Here is a 5035-nt window from a genome sequence, read left to right on the forward strand (position 1 = left end):
CCCGCCGGCCGCAGCGAGCCGCCCCGCCCCGCCCCCAGGCGCTCAGCCTCGAGCCCCGCCCTCGAGCCCGGAGGCCTCCGGCCGTAGGGAGGAAGCGGAGCAGAGGAGGGCGCGGGCGGGAGCCGACCCGGACCAGTATGGGAGGGCGGGGCTGGCCGGGGCGGGGCTCGGCGCGGGGTGGGAGGGGCTTGTGCGGCGCGTTGGCTCAGCGCGGGCGGGGCTACGGGGAGGGGTGGGGCTTACCAGTCGACGGGCGGGGGCGGGGCTGAAGGCCGGGGAGGCGGGGCGGTGGCTGCAGGCCTCGGTGCCAGTTTTGTCACGCGCAAGACCTTGTCAGAGCGGTGCTTCCCCAGACCCATGTTACACATTGCTGTGTCCGAGGAACGTGATCATTATATACCACGAATAGGCATGAAAAGCAGGGAAGGCTCCCAAAGGGGTTTGGGGGACGAAAAGCTGCGTGGGTGTCGTGTCCCTGTACCGACGCAGCACTGGGAATGGGACTGTGGCGTGCTGCAATCGTGTTCGATAAAGTGGACGAACGTGATGTCACTGTGTGCATGAGGCCAGAAGATTTGCAAGTAGCACGCGTCAAGTGAGGGAACGCTGCTCACCACCGATAAACACACGCAGTAAAAGAAATCACTGCCTTTTATTTTACTATTGCAATAACCAGCATTTTGGTGCTTTATGAGGGGCTGAGGACTGTACCAGAAAAGCTGGGGGTTTGGTGTTCTTTTCCCCTTATCTTAGCACTGAGAAAACCGATATTCTGAGAGACTGACTTTGACAAAACTACACAGAGGTCACAGAGCATGAAGAAGATTTGGCTAGGTCCCTATGCTAGCTGAAGTTCGCTTTAAAGGAGAAAATAGAAACACCATTTTCACCATATCGCCACTAGGTTGTCAACTGCACAGGAGATATCTAGTGCCTGCCTGACATTACTGAATGAATTCATGCATGCAAAGAATGTAAAGCAACATATTTTAAAAATAAACTTTTTTTTTTTTTTTGCTCCGAATGCCCTCAGAGCTGGCCGGAGTGTTGTGGGGATCGAACAACAACAACCTGAGGCTGACAGCTTTGTGGAAGCAGACACTTAAAGAACTGAGCTATGGCCAGGCCCGCAAAAATAAACTTTTTATTTGGGAATTAATTTTAGATTTAAAGAAAAGTTGCAAAATACTTCAGAGCCCTCTTCCAATTCCCCCATTGCTAGCATTAAAATATCGTGATGATAAAAGAAAAGTGTAACTCCTGACCTGTCAGGTGTCAGGTGTGCCGAATTCGGCTCTCACTACGTTGCAGAACAAAATCACAAACCAAAGGAGGAAGTTGAGAGTGTTTTACTGGAAATGAAATGAGGAACAGCTCTTAGACTTCCAGGAGGGATCCCAAGTGGGTGATGACTGCCGCCCTTGGGCTCGCAGGGAAAGTCTGGGGCCTGGACCAATGTCGTGGCTGCATTCCCAGGTTGTATAGAAGGACCATTATCACAGGCAGCTAAGTTGGTGGTCTTCAAGGAAGTCAGCACAGAAAACAAGGACATCAGAACTGGGGCCAGAGGCGTACCTGAGGAGAGCCAGCCTACAGGCCTCCTGTACAGGAGATATCTAGTGCCTGCCTGACATTACTGAATGAATTCATGCATGCAAAGAATGTAAAACAACATATTTTAAAAATAAACTTTTTGGGGCCAGGGAGATGGCTCCGTGGAATAAGCGCTTCCCTGGCAAGCGTAAGGGCCTGAGTTCAATCCCCGGTTCCACCAAAAAAAATAAATAAGTAAATAAACTTTTTATTTGGGAATTAATTTTAGATTTAAAGAAACAGCAATCCAGGTTATGCTGTCATTGGCACCACCTGGTCCAGGGGCCTAGAGGGCACGCAGCGCATAGGTGGGGACCTGAATGCCTACACACCCTGTCTTCCCTTCCCAAGAATTCCTGTGATCCTTACGGCCCCTCTGGGTGACTCCTTTCCCTGCTCTGTTGGATCAGTGTTAGCTGAGTGGCTGTACTGAGCCTGTAGCCCCACACATAGTCTGAACCACAACTGTCCCGATGGAGTGACTTTGCTGTGTGATTTCCCCCCAAGAGAGGGTGCTCCCCTATCCCAGCCCCAAAACTTCCTATGCACAAGTGCAGCTTCAGAGCAGAGAAGGGAGGACTTGCTCAATGTCCGCTGCAGAAGTAAAACTAGAAGTCACTCCTGTGGCTGACTCCACGCTTGATACTATGTGGCCCGCTACTTGGGGGAGGTTGGGTGGTGGTGGCAGCAGGGGCGGCTGTAACCCACACTGGTCCTCGAGGAAGGCACCACAAATAGTCACAGACTCCCTTCCAGGATGGCGCCTTTGTCTTTGCAGCTGCCAGACTCCTCAACCAACCGTCACCCACCTCCTCTGGTCCCCTAGGTATTCCATGCTCTTGGCTTATGCTGCAGTCCCCCGGTGCGGGCAGTAAAAGGTTAATTTTCCTCAAGGAATTCACATCCTGGGGAAATGTTTTAGAAAACTGGAAACTGTTGTCACTTCCCTGTCAGGGACAATGAGTTTCCTGGGGGAGTGGCTGGGTCTGGGAATAGCATGGCCCAGTAGGAACTAACAGCCATGCTAGTGTTTGGGGTACCCAGTGTGACATGTACAAAACAGCCAGATATGCTGACACACACATGTAATTGCAGCATCCGGGAAGCTGAGGCAGGAGGATCTCTGTGAGTTTGAGGTCAGCTAGGCTCCATTGTGAGTTCAAGGCCAGCCTGAATCACATAGCAACACCCTGTCTCAAAAAAAAACAAGCAAAACAAAATTTCTATGAAGCAGGCTAGGGTCAGATGTAGAGGTCACAGAGAGAAGGTACGAACCTCAAACATGATTTGTCTGCATGGTTCATTCTTAGATGTTTTTACATAGTATCTAACACATGATTTATAAAAATCACTGGCATGCATGTCTACCTCGGCCTGAACGATTGGTCCACAGAGCCGAGATGTCCCGCGTGGGGAAGCTGCTCTCCCACCCCCACAGAACATCTCCAATTTTTGTTATCGCCTGGTCTACAAGTTTCAATCCCAACTTCAGTCAGCATATCTGGTTTTTTTGTTTGTTTGTTTTGTTTTGGTCGTACTGGGGATTGAACTCAGGACCCTGTACTTGCCAGGCAAGCACTTATTCCACTGAGCTATCTGCCCAGCTCCAGCATATCTGATTTTGAATTTTGGCTATTGCTACTACTAGAAGACAGCTTTCACAAAGAAAATAAAAGTCCATGCCGCTCGTATAAACAGAAAAGCTGCGAGCACTCAAGATTTCACTTTTCTCACTCCATGAGGGCACCTAGATGTTAGTCAGTCCCAGAAAGATCCAAAGAACAGACACTCTTCTAGACCAGGAATAATTAAATGCCATCAGTGGGGAGAGCTGCACACCGTGCGTGGCTCACGCTGCACCGCGGGTACTGTAAACAGCTACAGCTGTGCTAGTTGTAAGTGTTACACGCAGTTAGAGGACAGCTGTGGCTGCAGGCACAGGCGCCAAGGCCAGGCTGCGAGAGGCATGACTGCACCCACACACTTCCCGTGAGGTGGGACTCCCGTGACGATATCCTACATCACCTTGGGTGGGAGACCGAAACCTCCCAGTCCTTCCCGGAAAATCCTTGTTTCCTCCACGTGCACATGATTTGCTTCCCCTTAATCCCCATTTAATCAATATTACAGAAACCACTGTGCTTGCTGTCATCTCACTGGCTCACCAGTTTTGTCCCGCCTCCGCCCACTTCCTAACTTCCCATTGGATCAGTGTTACCCAAGGAACGACACTTGTAATCTTATTAGCTGACTATAGTTCTGTCCTACCTTGAACCCGCCTCACCCCTTGGCTTTGCTCAATAAAACCTTGACATGCAGGGTCGGTGGGAACCAGCTTTTCAGGTCACCTTCTGCCTCGTTTAGAAGCTCCCTTTCTTGGGCAGGGGAGATAGCTCAGCGGTATAAGCACCTTCCTGGCAAGTACAAGGTCCTGAGTTCAATCTCTGGTACCAAAAAGAAAAGGCTCTCTTTCTCTCAATAAGCTGTCCCTACCCTTAACCTCCATGGATCCTAGAATTCATTCTTTGATTTTGGAGAACATAATTCGGCATTTCTGGACATCTAGCAGGTTGGGAGTCATAATATTTCCATTACATTTGGAGGTTCATACATCATCCCTATATCGTAAGCCCTCTCTCTAGCACTCGGGAGGCTAAGGCAGGAGGAGTGGCGCGAGTTCAAGGCCTACCTGAAGGCATAGCAGGACCCTGCCTCCGAAAACCTTAACTCTAATTAAGATAATGAATGTGAAAGCAAAGCTGACCTCTCCCTTAGCAGAAAGAGGAGGCAATGTATACCCATCAGCCTGTGCCTGGTCAGGGGCGCAGCTGTGTGCTCTTACCCCTCCCGGGGAAGAGCAGCTGCACCTCAGGCAGCAAAGCCCCAGAGCCCCTGGGGGAGCACAGACAGCACAGAAGGCTGCTTGCACAGTGGACACTTATCCATCCACGACCCAGTCTTTTTCCCCATGATGGCGTTCAGCCTCTGTCCCCCATCCGTACGGCGAGGCCCAGCTAAATGATGCCCACGGTCCCGGTCCCATCGACCAGCAGCCACACACACCCACAAAGCTGGAGGGGCGGGGCGCCCAGGCCTAGTGCGTGTCAGACCTTGGGTTCCATGCCCCAACAGGAGGAGAGGAAAGGAAAGCTCACTCTTCTCACTTGGGCAGACTGAATCCCGGAAATACTTGGCCTCTGGTGGCTCCAGCAGGCCGGGACAGAGCCCAGGGCAGCCTCCCCACCCACCTGCGCCTGGCCGGAGGGGTCCGGTGAGAGGCACCGTTCTAATCCCCCAAGACTGCCTCTCTCCAGGACCCCTCCCTGGAGCTGTGATTCTTACAGCTGGCTGGGCCTGAAGCTGCGCTCAGGGCGCCCTTGTCCTCGTGGAAGGGCAGCCGAGGTCTGCGGCGTGCAGAGCTGAGAACCCCACGGAAAGTACC

This window comes from Octodon degus, unplaced genomic scaffold, assembly GCF_000260255.1.
Source record: "Octodon degus isolate 3935 unplaced genomic scaffold, OctDeg1.0 scaffold00029, whole genome shotgun sequence".
Lineage (NCBI taxonomy): Eukaryota > Metazoa > Chordata > Mammalia > Rodentia > Octodontidae > Octodon > Octodon degus.